At 35.5% G+C, this 18,022-nt stretch overlaps 2 non-coding genes across 2 annotated transcripts; both read left to right on the top strand.

Annotated features, from left to right (window-relative positions):
- The first annotated feature begins 15,728 nt into the window (after positions 1-15,728).
- Positions 15,729-15,825, top strand: LOC113276932. The gene has a single exon (XR_003324719.1). It is a non-coding gene; the product is annotated as a small nucleolar RNA snoR26 (small nucleolar RNA).
- A 186-nt stretch (positions 15,826-16,011) lies between these two features.
- Positions 16,012-16,088, top strand: LOC113276927. The gene has a single exon (XR_003324715.1). It is a non-coding gene; the product is annotated as a small nucleolar RNA U31b (small nucleolar RNA).
- Positions 16,089-18,022: the final 1,934 nt, after the last annotated feature.

Genomic DNA, 18,022 nt, shown 5'->3' with positions numbered 1-18,022 from the left:
GTATGTTCTGATTTAGGTACATGAATATCATAAGAGGGAGTTCTGATTTAAGTACGATAAATATGTATTAATAAAACTTGTAATCTTTACGTTTCTGAACAAAGCATCCCCAATAGCAGCATAACAACATAATACAGAATTCCATATAAGTATAATATAAGTATAGACGTAAGAAAACAAAACATCAAGTAATTAAGGGTTCATTAACTAAGCTTCTACTTCTATTTCCTCTTGCTTGATTAATGACACAACATAAATTCTGGAATGTATATAATCAAGAGACTAGAAGAGAAATTAGTCATTACTTAAGTATCTATGTGTCATCCAAACTGTCCATCATTAGTTGGATGACAGCTCACTAGGTGACTCATGCTTAGTCAACATGACACCTTAGCTAACACTGAGCTAATATAATTCCTATATTGAACTCTAATCTTTCCTTAATCTGGAATATACTTAATCCAGTTTAGATTACAACTAATCATAGATTAAATTAGCTAAGACTGATTTGTTGCTAAATCAACATAAATCCTAACATCTCCCACTTTGGTTAGTGACAAATTCTTTACTGAAAACTGCAGGTTCAAGATAAAAGCACGTTAGCATTCGACTATGAATACCTACACACCATTTAGAAGATGCATACGCCATTTCCACAATCAAAAAACCAAGACGTACAATAATTCTTAGCTAAACTTTATGCATTCAACTGATCTTTACAATAAAGATTTTTATACTTCAAAATTGAGCATTCTAGACGATCCCTGAAGACTTCGTTCGTCTCAATTAAAGAGACTTCTTCATAATCATAACTGAGATCATTATATCTGATGCTAGAGATTATCCCATGATCTCAAAAGATCTGTCAATGTCTCATTTAAGAGACTTCTTTATCTTTATTATTACAACTGTGATTGTATCTCATTCGAGAGACTTCTTTAGGTCTTAATCAAAAAACTTCTTTAGTCTCGAAATAGTTGTTTATATTTCTGCTATGAGATTTCTTTATAATCTTAACTTAGGATTTACACCAATGTCTCAATTAAGAGACTATATAGTAAAAATAAATTTTTAATGATCTCTGAAGAAATCTACACCAATATCTTAATTAAGAGATTACAGTAAATGTCTCGATCTTAACTGACATTTTCCAATGTCTTCGTTAAAAGACTACCAAAAATTCTTTATGATCTCAACTGAGATCTGCCAATGTCTCCGTTAAAAGACTACCGCAAGTTCTTTATGGTCTCAACTAAGATTTGCCAATGTCTCTGTTAAGAGACTACAACAAATGATCTTTACCAATAACTCAGCTAAGAGACTACGGTAAATGATCTCAAAAGAGATCTGATAATGTCTCAATTAAGAGACTACAACGAAAGATCTATGTATCCGAAGAGACTTTTTGTGCTCAATATGAGCTATGTCGACTTCTTGTACTCAATATGAGCTACATCGACTATATGTTGTGTTCTTGATAAAATATAAACAACAAGTACAAGTGTAAACGATAAGAAAACATAAATTATCATACTCCCACTGTTCTTTAGAATTCCGCCATCTTTTATACTTTATCATTCTCTGTTCAGACAGTATGAATTGCTTACAACAACAACAACTATCTCTGTTTTAATGATATGAATTACAATGTCAAGGTAGTAATCATTTCTTCCCACAGATGGCATAACCCCTGTCACAATATTCAGTGTACAAAAACATACACTTAAACTTTAGAACAATCTAATACCATCACAATTCACCTTTGGGTAAACTCGTGATACGAGAATCTCAAATTGCTAGGTAAAAACTTTTACATATAACACAAACAATATATGAAATATGATTCATTTCAAATGTCATTACTAGTGTGAATTAACTTGGGGTAAATTCACACTTAAATATCTGAAATGAATCATCAAACCACAACATACATGCTTATTATCAGTCAAACAATTGTACATACACACGAAACATATAGCATGTATTCCATATGAATGATATTAACAATACTAGCATATGAAACTTCATATAACTATAAATCAAAACTAACAATCATCATTAAAACTTCATGATAGCAAAATTCTGATTTCAGACTCGATACAACCATAACTTCATCTTTGGGTAAACTTGTGGTATACCAAGTCTAAACAGAAAAACAAGACTAATCAGCTTATACATAGTACTCAACGGGATCTTCAAACCTTTGGGTCGAAAAGACCTATCATTTACTATGTATAAATAGATCACCTTCCTCCATTACAGACGTTACGAGTATGATTAACCTTTGGGTATCGTCATACGAACAACATCTGAAACGCAAGTTTACATAGTCCTTTCATAATGAAATATGTAGCTTTCATCAACTCCCTAAGTATCACTTTGGCGACACATGGAAACGATGAAAGTTACATCAAGACTACTACAATCATCACATATTCTCATTAAATTTCTTTCATCACTCTCAAAGCATCACTTTGGAAACGTTTAGTCGAGTAATGAAAAGGTACATATTACATACAATTACAATTTTCAGAAAACTGAAAATCAAACGACATAGTCAGTATACTATGAAGTCTAAATCTGTACCCAAAGGAAAACATACCTTGAATGTGACTATAGCTGAAATACCTGATATCAAAGTAGAGGAAGTCATGGAGAAAAAACCTTCAATGACCAGACTCGGATGCTACACAACAACAAGCCACGATTGAGCGATTCCCATAGTACGTAGTACAACTCAAAGAGCCAACTAGTACTGTCTCTGACATCTCTCTGACTTTCCTTGCCTTCATTATAATCCAGATTCCGATTGATTGCCGTAAACCCATGGAAATCATGAGCATAGAAAAAACTTTTGCTCCCACTGAACCAGGACAATACTCACGTCAAATACATTCAGGAATCGGCCACCCATATGACTAACAATCAGCAGACTCTCAAACCCAGGAACATTCTGAACTGTTTTGTCTCAATGATCATCATTGCTATCTTTGATCTGTTTGGAGGATTATGTATTTGTGCTTCTTCCTTCCTAGTATGCGAGATGCTCTAAATAATCAAGCTTTTCCAATCTTCCCCAAAGCAGAGTTATGGTTCCTCCAACATTAGCACCAAGAGAACAATATCTCGGTGAGACCAAGAGAGTTCCAACAAAACACCCACACAAGAACTGCAGTCTCCAGCTCCTCCTATTGAGTAAACAGTGATGAGCTTAAAAGTGTCTGTACCTGAAATCAATGACCATCAAATCCATCTATGTCAGACACAAGCTGATTACAACACATAGGTAAAAATGGTGTCGTCATTCCCGGAAAACCAGCCTTTTATCCTGTACAAGTACCACTGTATAACTGTGAGCGAGCACTTTTTGCCTCAGATATGGCCACCTTCCAAACACAATACCAAATGCATTTAAAAGCCTTTCAGAGTTATATCTTTCTCATCGATAAAGAACCAGATACCTTAAATGCTATGACATGACTATTAAGACAGGTGTTTCCGAAGTTATTTGTCTCAGTTTTATAATCAGTGTTACCAGTCTTTACAAACTTGTAGTGAAAAAGAAAGACGAAACAGCCGTTGCAAATGCATTGCCATTTGTCGGCTTTGAAATAACGAATGAAGCTTTTTCTTGCGCTTCATGTTCTTGCTTCCTTTCACTTGTTACCTGAGAAACAATAGGTGATGACGGAAAACATGCTTCATCAACAGAGATTTTAATAACTTCTTTCAAAAACAGTTGCTTATTTAACTCCGCAGACCATAGTTTCATACTTTCCACCGTTACTCCATCCATATTTCCAACAAATTCAGTGCACAATCATTCCCACTAGAAATCATCAACTTCAACTGCTCTTCTGCTCATGAATATCTATATTTGTCGACATGACAAACTTAAGATTGAACAGAAACACCATGATGAACTGTAGAACAATCGACACATAGAAAACTCCATATGTAACTAAATCAAAACAAAAAAAACTGTATATGCCCTATTTAAAGAACATGAAATAACTAGGGGAAATAAAAGTAGAATGTTGGAATTTCAGCTTCATAATCATCATTCATTATGCTTAAACATAATTATAAGATTACCCTTATGATGAAAACATTCATAGCCCTAGTATTAGCATATCTTACAAGTTAAACCACCATAAAAAAAGAATTATGTCCATTCTAAACATCTGGTATGCTATGATTTAGGTACATGAATATCATAAGAGGGAGTTCTGATTTAAGTATGATATATATGTATCAATACAACTTGTACTCTTTACGTTTATGAACAAAGTATCCTCAACAGCAGCATAACAACATAATACACAATTCCATATAAGTATAACATAAGTATAGAAGTAAGAAAACAAAACATCAAGTAATTGAGGGTTCATTGACTTAGCTTCTACTTCTATTTCCTCTTGCTTGATTAATGGCACAACAAAAATTCTGGAATATATATAATCAAGAGGATAGAAGAGGGATTAGTCATTACTTAAGTAGTTATGTGTCATCCAACATGTTCATCATTAGTTGGATGACAGCTCACTAGGTGAGTCATGCTTAGTCAATATGACACCTCGTCTAACATTAAGCTAATCTAATTCCTATATTTAACTCTAATCTTTTCTTAAGCTGGCATATACTTTATCCAGTTTAAATTATAACTAATCATAGATTAACTTAGCTAAGCCTGATTTGTTGCTAAACCAACATAAAGTCTAAAAGTTGTACCCCCGCTTTTCAGAACTAGGTCTAAATCATATTGTGTTACTAAAGCCATTAACCAGCAAAATTCGGATTGATGAATGTTATAAAACTGGAAAGAACAACTCATTGTAGTCAATCCCTTCTCTTTAGGCATAACCTTTCGCAACAAACCTTGCATTGTAGAGTACTTGATTCACCTGAGATCCTTCTTTCTTATCATATATCCATTTGCACCAAATGGCTTTCTTACCGTCCAGAAGCTTCGTAAGAACCCATGTGCCATTCTTGATTCACCTGAGATCCTTCTTTCTTAGCATATATCCATTTGCACCCATGTGCCGTCTTGACATTCCTAGACTTTCTAGTCTAACCTAAACGAAGTTGACTCTAGTATTTAATCAAGCGACTCTAGATGAGTTTTGATACTAAAATATGACAACCAAACTTGACATACCAACGCTTGGTGGGTTCAATCGATATATGATCTAACAATTATAATTAAAGTATTTGCACTTGTATATTAATTAGGCACTTGATATTGATCCTATAGTGGTTCGGTCTTGTACCGCAACTATTATCAAGTCAACATATTGTTGTTGTATTGTCTCGATCTTGTATCCATAGACGATCACACTAGGTGTACTGTGATTCTCCACTTGGATTTGATTTCTCACATTGTTAGGCCAGTCCGGACTAACTCTGTTCCAACACCGTGTTGAGATATTCCTTTAGTGATTGGTTCTTAAAGAGGTTTATACACGGTGGGTCTTGAATAAGTTGTGATCAAACGAAAAGATTTGGTGTACTTGGGCACCCTCGTCATTTTAATGTCTTTGTCTCAAGGTTGACACTATACGAACTCTCCCCGCCCTCCACTTCATAAACTTGAGCATCAAACTATATAACCAGCCAGGTTAAATCCTTATCAATAAGAGCCTTCATCTTAGGTTTGTTCTTTGGTATGAGAATTGTTTTGAAAATTAAACCAATATTTCTTTTCTCTAATATCATCTTCATCACATCCTTCCTTACCTGATTCAGAAGAGTATTTGCATGGAGCTTCTTGTGTACCTTAATCCAACCATTGGAGGATTCAACAAGAGTCGAAGATGTCCTGCCATACCTACAACCCTGAAAAAGAATAATCTGCAACCCAACCACAGCCGAGACCCATAATCATAGTGATTGTTGTTTGGTAACCTTCGGGACTAAGAGCATATGTAGCAGCTTGAAATGCATCAAGAACGGCACCATACCTTTCGTCAGAACCATTAATAGGTAAGTTCTTCTTAAGATGATAATATCAGTAACTGTGGAAGGATCCAGGAAAAATAATTGGAATCGCTCTCTTTATTCCTTTCCCACGATTAGATAAATATGTGATTGGCCTTTGATCATGATCAACAACATTTCTCAAATTCCTCATGAGCCATTCCCAATTATCATTATCTTCACCAGGTACTAGGGCCATGGCTAAGGGAAAGAACCCTTCAAACAAGAAAGCATGTTTTAGTACTTAAAATATATAAAATCAAGCAAACGTAAAAAAGACCGCATGAAGTATACGCAGCTAAAAAAATAATGCACAAGAGATTATGCATCTAAAAAAAAATGATGCATAAGACATTATAAAGCCAAAATAAATGTCGCATAAGACGTTATGCACTTATATAAAAAGGATGCATAATCGCAAAGTGAAAACTACTGTAAGAAAACTTACGTTGTTCGACATTGATACCAGTTGCTGCCATGAGGCATTCTCTAAATCTCCATGTAAAAAAGGTAACATCGACATTAACCATCGGACGAAGGGAATGGTAACCATGGGAAAATGCCTCAAAATAAAAAAGATGCACAAACTTATTTGAGGGTGCTTCAACTTCTAAATCAATCGAACTATCCTCATTTGGGTTACGAATGTCATCTACTTCAACCTGCAAATCAATCCAACTCCCCGAATTTGTGGTGCGGATGGCATCTACATACCGTACCGTATGCTAATACCACATGACATCATCACCAAATATATCCTCATACACTCTCTCTTTCTATCTCTTCCATTGTAATCTTGGTAATTTTTCACATTGATCCCATAGTTAATTTTAGATTTTTTTAACAAATCAAAAGCTTTGAAACTCGGATCACTTCTGATCATCCTTGATCAAACTAGAAACAAATTTATTGTTGAGCTTGTGGAAGAACCTTTGACATCCCAATCCACAGTGATGAATGTTAACATATTTCTTAACCTTGAGCATTCAGTTTTCAACATCAAACCTTAAACTTTCAAGGGAAATTTTCTTTTGGGCACCTTGCATAGAACCTGCTAGGTTCATTCTTAGAATAAAGAAGAACATACCCATATTTAAACTCGTATTTCTTCACTGCAATACGTACTTCTTCTGCACCTTCAAAAAGAAACTTTACCAACTTTAGCAAGTAATTTATCCTAACCCCCAGACCTAAAAATCTTGTTAACAGGCACAAAACCATCTTCAAGGAAATTCACCATAGCTTCTTCAGGTTCAGGTTCAATTATACAACTACTTGGGGATCTACTACGACTGCTGGAAGAATTGCTGTCAACTTCAACAAGAAAATCAAAGATCTTATGACCTTTACAATGGCAATGAGATGCAAACAACGAAGTAGAACATCAGAATCAACCCGCACAAACTTGGTTCCATCATTAAAGAAAAATATGATACAATGAGGTAATAAACGAGCCCACTTCTGGAAAACGATTATCTTCAAAGACTCCGGAGTTGTGTTGATATCAAAAGGATGAGCTAAGAAATCATTGAAGTAATGAATGCAAGCTAGTGCACTAACTACAGGCATTTCACCCTGAAAAACACAAAAACAGGTAATACCAAAAACATCCATACGAATCAAAATCAAACATATGTATCCTGCATATTGATTCACAAAAATTCTGACTCTAAGTTATGTACTAATCATATTCGTACTTGTATCTTGCATATATATACATCGTTATGTAAAAATCTAACTGATAGTCAAATCAACAACAAAAATATGATTCAATCAAATATTCGATGAAAAATCAAATAAACAACAACATTAAAAGAATTATATTAATTAAAATCAAAAACATCTACATCAAATTATCTACATTAACGTAACAAAAACATATCCAAAATCTATTGGAAATCAAATCAAATCAACTATAACATGAAATCAAAACATCAAAAGATTAAACCGAAAATATCTACATTGATCGTAACAAATTCAAAAACTAAAAATCAAACAAAAATCAAAATCAAAACTAAAAATAAGCTTAAAAGGAACGTGTGATTGGGGGATATAAAAACCAATCGGGGGATATAGATTACTTCCCTCAACCAATAGTGTCCGCTAAGGGGTGTTTTGGGGGGCAAAAATACTAAAATACCCTTCCCTCAACATAAAAATCAAAAAACTTAAAATCAAAAAACAAAATCATATCCCCCATTTCCATCTTCACCTCTTATTAATCTCTTTTAGGATTAGGGGCTTTGAAACCTAAATATTCCTCACTCCCTTTCAAATTCGAAAATTTTCCCACTCCCTTTCAAATTCTCTTTTCCTTCTCTGCCGGCTCCGCACTTTGAAAACAATTTTTTTTTTACATTCGGAAGAGATGAAGACCATGCTAGAAGTGATGAAGACCATACCGGAAGTGATGAAGACCATGTCGGTAGTGATGAAGACCATGCCGGAAATGATGAAGACATGACGGAAGTGATGAAGACCATGTTGGAAATATTTTTTTTACATCGCCGGAAGTGATGAAGACCATTTCGGAATTGGTGAAGACCATGCCGGAAAATGGTGAAGACCATGCTTGGTAACTAGCATTCAATGTCGTAACTAAGTGACGGCATGCTCGATAGAAATCTATCAATGCCGGTAGTCAAGTGAAAAAAAAATTAGGTTTCCTGGATACTTTACATCATGTGCCGGCAGAGAAATTTAAGAAAAATACTATGTCAGTATATGTACCAGCATGTTCGAGAATTAACTAACTGTGCCGGAAGACTGATTAAAACCAGAAAAAAATCAAAACGGAGTAGGTTTTGAATTTCAAAACCAAAAAAAAATTCTTACGCCCCTTCGGACCCCCTGGATAGCGGGCTTGAATTTGAAAATGGAGGATAAGCTCGGTGCCGGCATGGACGTGGTATGAATACCATGCCGGTATGGCTGCTTCCGGCATGGTATTCATACCACGTCCATGCCGGCACCAAGCTTTTTCAGCTGCAAAAATGGTGGATTCAAAGAAAAAAAATCAAATTTTCAACCTTTTAGCAGCAATTCTCTCTTCACAATCATCCTCCATTTTCACCAAAATAATTTCCTTCTCAAATTTTCTTTCCCTCCTTCTACTCTCACCTCATTCATCCAAACAAAAATAATAACACACACTAATCATTTATCAAAAATCTTAAGATTTTACTAATTATTATTAATCACTAATCCGGATTAGTGAGGGGTAGATTAGGAATTACAAAAAATACTTAGATAAGGGGTGACCCTGATTCAATATTTGGATCCCGTTTTTGTCCTTTTCCTATATCCACCAATTGTTTTTTATATCCCCCAATCACGTGTTCTTTAAAAGATCTAAAATAAGCATCAAAAACCTAAAATAGAAGATCTTAATCTTGCAGAAACAAAAACCTAGAAGTGAATCAAGATTAAAAAACATCAGAATCAAGATTAGAATGAAACGAACGAACTTGTAGCTTGAATTTCAGATTATCTTTGAGAAATCGATACACAAATTCAGAAATTTTGAACTCTCTCTCAGCTCCTTCGCTCTGGTAATTCAATCCCTCTCTTTGCTAACATAAACGAAAAAGAAAATATAAATTGAATCTCAGGACTGAAGACACTAACAAATACAGAAGGCTAATTTAGGAAATAAAAAAAACTGAATTATGAAATTTTTGGATGTCTGAGAAATTTTGTTGCCGGTTTTGAATACGCGAGTAACTTTTTCCTTCAGTGGGTTTCACAATGAAAAAATGTCGGAATACGGGTGTGACAGTAGTTTACACTTTTCACTTTTTTATTTTCTTAAAACATATGGGAAAATTAGGCTAAGGCCCGACCCATGGGTTACACAATATCAAGCCCTTAATTAAAAGAAGTTTAAATCTAGGCCCCAAAATATTAAAAGACTTTGATACCCTTATGCATATTTTCAAGCCCATAATTAAATAAAATTAAATTCAGGCCCAAACTTATTAAAATATAGTGTGATGATGTTCCAATCATCTCCGACCACCACAGTCACCGCCAACCACCTCCGACCACCACCGCCACCAACCACCACCATCAAACCACCTCCGACCACCAGCCACCTCCAACCACCACCGCCACTGACAACTGTCGCCGTCACCCACCACCGCCAACCACCTTCCGCCACCACCGCCGACCACCACAAATATATGGATGTGTACACAGAAGTTACACATGCATATGGCATGTGTATCCAGAAGTTACACATTCATATGACATGTGTAATGCAAAGTTACACTTGTATATAGATGTGTACTCTGTAGTTACACGTGTAAGCAGAAGTTACACATGCCATATCTACAAGTTACACATGCATATAGATGTTTATCTCAACAGTTACACGTCAAAAAATAAACATATATTGAGTTGTTATTGAAATAATAATTTCATTAACAACAATTTCTCTGTTTATCAGTTACATATGGGCATGTAATGACTACAATAATTTCTCTGAGAATGAAAACATGAGGGCAAAGACAAAATGATTGCCATTTTTAGTTAACCAGTCATCTGGGTATGCTCCTAATGCTCCATAGATATACCTGCAACAATATTTGGAGGGTCGAAAAGGTTATCAGTTGAATAGCCAAACAAAACGCACAAGAATCTAAATATTTATTTTTTAGCTGGAAAACCATAGTAACTGAGATAATAAGTTACGCACTAACTACCCAATGTCAAGAATGACAATACAACAATTGTGGGGACAAAAATCCTAGGAACCTGTATGAGATATGCAGATAATGAGAATAGTAAAGGAACATAATTACAATTACAGCACTACTTCAATATTCTAGAAGATAAAGCAAAAAAATTTAGGATGAGACATTTCATAGATTAAATATGTATAAAAGTAATAAGTAATGTTTCATTGATACTTACAAATCAATAAATTTCTGAAGGGGATCTTCGGACATTTGGGAGATCTCAACCACACAAATAATCTGGCTCAAAACAGTGTTGACTAGCATGTGTAACTACCAACTACACATCCAATTAGCATGTGTAACTAGTAGCTACATATCCATATAGCACCCTGAAGGCTCGTGTACCTGGCACATGCAATTTACAGTCTAATCTTATTAGTATGTGCATATTATTATACAATTTACAGTGTCATCCAATCTGCATGATATCCCATTTCGTAATAGCTTGCACACACAAAAACGTAAACTTTTTATCTTATCCAATTAGCATGTGTATCTATAAGATACACATCTGGTTAACATGTGTAATTAGAAGATACACAACTAATTAGCATGTGTAACTAGTAGCTACACACCCATTTAGCTTGCCAAGTTAGTGAATTTCCTCACATAAAGTTCAGAAGATTTAAAATGTTTCTATCAAAGATAAGCATACTGCATCAGTTTTGACCTAAGAGTATTCATGGAGAATATATCGTATCTAAGATACTTTAAAGAGATGATACTTATATTCGATGTGATTCATTATGTAACCACTAGGACTGCACAAAACCCAAGCAGAACCATGGAACCGAAACCAAATAATATAAACCGAATCGAAACCATATCCCAATGGTTCATTGATAGTTTTCAGTTCCAGATAACCGACACTATCGGTTTCATTTTAGGTTTCTTCCCAAAACCAAACCAAAAACCTATTGGTTAATCGATTACTACTGGCCGTAGGATTGAAGTAATATTAGTCGTGGATGTTCGTAGAAATTTTACCCTAAGAACTGTATATGGTGGATTTTTAACAAAGGGAAAAACTGTAAAATCATGATGCATGTTTCTGACACGACTTTCAGACAAGCGACAATTCATATTTTACGAAGCCACGGTGAATATGCTTTTCAAAAAGCCTCCACTAGCTGAGCGTTCGATCCCTGGCATTTCGTCGTGCCCTCTATGTACAATAACATAATTGGGAGGTTCTCCGTAGATTGAGAGCAATAACGCCTTCAAGACGTCGGTGATACTCACTTTTCCCTGACTACATGAGAGAGGTCGTGTATAGATCCAGACGGTTCTCCGTAAAATTGGGAGCAATAACGTCTTCAGGACATCGGCAACACTCGCTGATTCACTGACTATATGCAAGAGATTAAATTCTATCGTGACATTCACCACTGAATTCCTAGAAGATAATCTATCTTATCTCATTACTCCTATTTCATGATCGAAATGGTAATAGATAAATGTATTAATCCGATTTCATGGTCGAATCCACAACTGATCTCATGAAATGGTAATAGATATTACTCCGGTTTCATGGTCGAACCTACGGCTGGTCTCATGAAATGGTAATATCACCACTTATTTTATTACTCAGATTTCATGGTCGAATCCACGATCCCATGGAATGGTAATACCTGTTTTATTATTCCGAATTCATGGTCGAATCCACGGCTGATCCTATGAATTGATAATAAAAAACTACTCACTTTTATTACTCAGTTTTATGAATCATTCTCCACTGAATTTCATAAATTAGTAATAAATTCTCAACAATCGGGCATCTGGACTACCACTGAATAAGCCCCATTAAATAGTGCAAGTGTACTCGACAATGATGCACGAACGAGTACCCAAATACGCGAACGCGGATCCAAAATATGGACAAATGAGGAATCCCGCACAAAATAGGAGAGAGAAAATAATAATATTAAAATAATGGAGAAGCACCCATGGGCTGGGCCCACCGGCCGTGCCCTAGCCGGTCCCATGCTTCCTCCATTATTTTTGTTGTTTTCATAAACTCATGAAGACTCCTCCATCTTAGCAACTTTCCTTGTTTGAGCAAAACTCATGGTTTCTCCATATTTTGTGTAGTTTCATGAAAAATAATAATAAAAAATAGGGAAAGGTGTAACGGGACCGGGCAATATAGCCGGCCGGCCATGCCCTAGCCGTGGCCGATCCCACACCTTGCAATCCCTAATCTTTCATAAATTGTTATTTTTCTCATCTTGTGAAACTCCCCAGTTTTAGCAAAAATCATGGTTTCTCCATATTTTCTCAAATATTGCGCAAACCCTGAAAAAGCCAAAAGTCAACATGGTCACATGAACGACTAGGATACTCACGAAAAATATATTGAAATATTATTACTTTAATATTCACAAAATATTGATCAAACGAGCATACTTGTTCATTTGAGCAAAATCGAGGATTTCAGGCAAAGATCAAACTCTTCTGAAATTCCGAAATATTGCTCAAACGCACATCAGAAAATGCTGAAACTCTCATAACTGAGAAACGGGCATTATGGAGACACGGGCATGCTCCCTTGACCGACCAAGGGCGGCTCTAAGGCTTGCAACAAGCCGGTCCCACACGTTTTCACACTTTTGACCTAATTTGTGCAATCGCTCATATTGGGTCCAAACTCTTCACAACTAACTCAGAGTTTGCACAAACGCCCATCAGCGGTCCCATGACCACCAAGGGCCGGTCTCATGTCACCTTGGTCGGTCCCTAACTTTTCTATAATTAGGTTTTTATCACCTAATGCTCAATCGAGCACTATTTCAATAAATGATGAAACCAACATTTAATCATCATTCCTTCACCAACCGGTCAACCCAGGACCCTGGTGTACGCTCACTCGAGCAATTGAGCATCACATGGACGTCCATAGTCCCATGTGGTTGGTCCCTCCTTCGCTCATGACCTATTTTCAGCAATTCATCAACTAATGAGCAATTGCTCAAAATTAGGGTTTTCGAACAAACGCTCAACAAATCATCATTCTGAGCAAGTTCAAACACTAAATAAATTTATGTTGATCCAACAAACAACACGCGGATTAATTATACAATATTCGATAATCTACCAATATTTTAATTAATATTTTATTGGGACACGTCACCAATAAATAAATAATTCGTCGAATTGAGCAATACTTGCTCAGTTGCTCGAATATTGATACACTATCAGTAATTCATCGAATTGAGCATTACTTTCTCAATTGCTCGAATATTGATCCAACTATCAATATTCAGTAATTTATCAGTAATTCGTTGAATTGAGAAATACTTGCTCAGTTGCTTGAATATTGATCCAACTATCAATAATCAGTAATTTATCATAATTTCGTCGAATTGAATAATAATTTCTCAGTTGCTTGAATATTGATCCAACTATCAATATTCAGTAATTTATCATAACTCGTCGAATCGAGCAATACTTGCTCAGTTGCTCGAATAATCCACATATATTCAGTAACTCATCAATATTCAATAACTCGTTAAATTTACAATATTCGCTCAGACGAGGAATATTAACATTCATGAGTCACTGAGCATTCGTCAATCATGATCGATTCAACAAAACCTAGACTCAATGTCTAATCAGTCAACAACTGACTAAATAATACACGTCTGTCATGCAGACTCCACGATTCGTGAGACGTCAATCACGTCAAATTGGGGGATATCAATTAGGGTTTTGGTCTGGCGGTCTACAGCACGTGGATTCATCAACAACGAGAAATGTGAGTAAGTCGTGTCAACGGTTGAAGGATTTAGCAAAGTACTGGGTGAATGATCAACCAAGTCTCCGCATAATCTGGAACTGGTTTCACCACGATCTCCCACATTCCCACTCTTTCACTCAAGAAACCGTCACACTTACAGGTATCAAGGTGTTCACGACTCTGACAATATAAATAAGTCTCTGAATCCATGATTGAGGACAATGAATGATGACTATCATCATCAATTGTCGACATAGAATTTCTCGAGCAATTACTCTCAGGAATTCATCAATCTACATAACTTATTCGAACTCAACAGTTCATCATTATTGCAGAAACCTTCAACACATCCACAATCCTTGATCATCATTAATTCCACACAATTCTCAGCTTCCCTCTTACAGATCAACCCATCTCCCTCTTTGCGACCGAATTGATTCTGGAACGACCATTGACTTGGTTTAGGACGGAGACCTACAAATTGATCTCTCGAATCTAAGCACTCCCTTTGCAGTGCATCTGTGTGAGGTTCAGCAGTTTTCTCGGTCGAGGAGTCTCGACAACAAACTCAACTCATCACTTCCTTAAAAAACCAGCAAACCGTTTTTCCCCATCCACAATAACTTACTTCACTCGTGTCTTTCCTAAGTTTCTCAAAACTGCATCTTCTCTTCTGCGGTTCTTTCCTGAAAGCAGAACTACCAGTCTACCACCAGTACTCAAGCTTAGAACTACCACCACCAGGGGTCCAAGACCACCATCACCTTCTTATTCTACTCGTTTTACTTCTTATTTTTCTTCTAGTTTGATCAAGTAACAAACCTGACCATCACTCGAACCTAGAAGTTGGAGTATAAGAGACCGGATAGGGGTTTGATTATAAAAGTAAAGGTATTACGATTGTGTGTACCATTTTACCTCATTTTCTTCTTTGATTTTGAAATCATGAATTGGATTTGAACTGATTTTGATATTATGATTCTATGAATTAAATTTGATATAAGGCTTTGTAAAATTGAAAAAAAAATTGGGGATTTCAAATTAGGGTAATTTAGGTTGATTTACACAGTGGGTTTTGCTTAATTTTAATAACTTTACGAGTTAATTCAGATTGATTGGTATTCTATCTTTGTTTTGTTGGTCTTGTTTATTTTGCTGGGAATGTTGTTATTGTAATTAATAATTAATATGAGTTTTTTGTGATGGGAATCTTGTTAATGTATATCACTTGTACACTGTTGTTGTTATTCCTTAAGGGCACTTGAGATAGACAGACATCATCAACGATGGACAAAAACCTTGTAATCATCCTTGCACTTTGAATTTTTATAGTGAAGAAAATTAATGGGGAAATATGAGTCTGAGATGATTTTTTGCTTTCATTTTGGGCTTGTGACCTTTGTAGGAGGATTTTTGTTAGATGACAAAATGCCTCGTGAGTTTTGTTTTGCTTTTGGATTGATTGTATGATTTTATTTAAAGTTTCCTTAATTTTTGAATGTGTCTATTTTGTTGTTTCACTTAGTTATAAGTTGTCAGACAACTTTGTATGGATTTGAGTATGATGATAGGTATTGTCGCCCAAGTCTTACATGCATCAATACAACATGGTGATTGATTTCAATTTCTGATTCAAATAATTACATAAGGAGATTAGCTAGACTTGATTATTTCGATTTATATCTAGACTTTTACTTGTCAAGGTATTATCTAGTAGCCCACAGGGTTCAGATAAGTGTTACATTCATTGGTTGGGGTACTGCTTTTTTAGGAGAATCTTAGTTCAGTTGGGGTAATGCTTTTTTTAAGGAGAATCTTAGGAGAACTATGTATCATTTATTGCATATTAAGTTGTAGTGTAAGTTCTTGCAGATCTGGATTCAAAGAACTGCTGATCTGTCGTCATTTTAAATTATTCTAAGTATTTGGAAAACTTGTAGTCATTTTATTTGATGTGTCACTTATTGATGGTTATGGAGCTTATGCTAGTGAACTATTAATAGTGCCTATGCATGAATGAGTGTATGTAGCTAATTGAAACCTTTTCTTTCTTTTTTTTTATGTGCAGACTTTGGATGCTCGCAACTCGCAAGAACAACGATGATCTTTGACGAATCTGTTGGAGTTTTTGTTTTAGTTTTTCTTAGATATATATGTCTGAATCTGATAATATCTACTTTGTATTAGTATTAAATATCATGCCTTAAAAACTATGTTTCTAGCAGGTCGAATTTTGTCTTGCTGACACTTTTTATTGAAAATTTAGCCTGTCGGATATGAGAAATTGACCAAAATAAAAGATTGTTTATAAATCATTCGGTTAACCAAAAACCTTCTGGTTTTTAACCAAACCGAGTAGAAACCGAACCGAGTGAAACCGAATAGGCTATATGGTTTCATTGGTTTTCAATATTAGAAAGCTGAGTACTTCAATTTCGGTTTTGCCAATAACCGATGAAAATTGAACCATGTGCATCCCTAGTAACCACAAATATTGATGAGATTATTAGTCGTTATATTAAGCTAGTACTCATTGTAAGTCGACAAAGTCGTCATCACTAACGGATGTTCTGTTGAGAACACAAACAGATATGGCAGAAAAAAGCCTACCTCAAGTATTTGATGTACTCTTCAGTTTCTAAGGTGCCAAATTCTGGTTGTACAAAACCAGTATCAATTTAAACCAGTTGTAACACTGTGTTAACCTGGTGGCCCAAAATGCAGAAGAGAAAAAAAATCAATTCAACTTGCTAAATAATGATAACTCAAGGAAAGGTCAAGCATACTGCTGAATGATAGGTGTCTAAAACACCTAATTTTACATCTAGTATTTATGCTTTCTTTGCTATTTTCTTGTAAATTGTATATCTTATGTTTGCTTTTGAGTGTTTAGGTACTTTGGAGTCATTTGGAAAAAAAAGAAGAAGAAACATCCCAAAAGTCTCATCTCAAGTGCAAAAGTGTTGGATGAGGATTATTTCTCATTATTTGCTTTTATTTCTTCATCTCTGTCTGAAAAGTATGTCGGTTTTAGTGATGCAAATTTCTGTCTGAAAAGCATGACAACTTTAGTGATGTCAAGAAATTGAAGAGATAAAGTGGGTCTGAGAAATGAGAGGCGGTTGTTGTTGGCGGAAGAATGCAAAAGAATAAAGCACTCTTCTGGAGTACAAAGGCAGAATCGTCAATTCATAGGCGAGTGATGGAGCTAGCTTGTCAGTTCTAGGGAACTGAAGGAACAAGAATCACGAAAACTTAACTGTCAGTCTCGCAGGACCGATAGTTGAATGGAAAATTGATAGTTCAGCTGGTTGGCCCTTATCCAGTATTACATGGGTGGTTAGATCACTCCCATTTCCTACACAATACCTAAAATCCAGTGAGGAAAACATTTCCTATCAGCAGCCATTATTTCTCCTCTCTGCTTGAAACCAATGGAGGCTCCAGTTTTTATTCAGAGAAATCAAAGATGGAAGAAGGAAGATGGCTGATTAGAGAAGATTTAAAGAGTTTATCTTTGTATGATTCGAATGCCAGGTCTTAAGAAGGAAGAGATGTTGTTGCTGTG

Source organism: Papaver somniferum, chromosome 4 (genome assembly GCF_003573695.1).
Source record: "Papaver somniferum cultivar HN1 chromosome 4, ASM357369v1, whole genome shotgun sequence".
Classification (NCBI taxonomy): Eukaryota; Viridiplantae; Streptophyta; class Magnoliopsida; order Ranunculales; family Papaveraceae; genus Papaver; species Papaver somniferum.
This window is presented reverse-complemented; position numbering and strand designations above follow the sequence as displayed.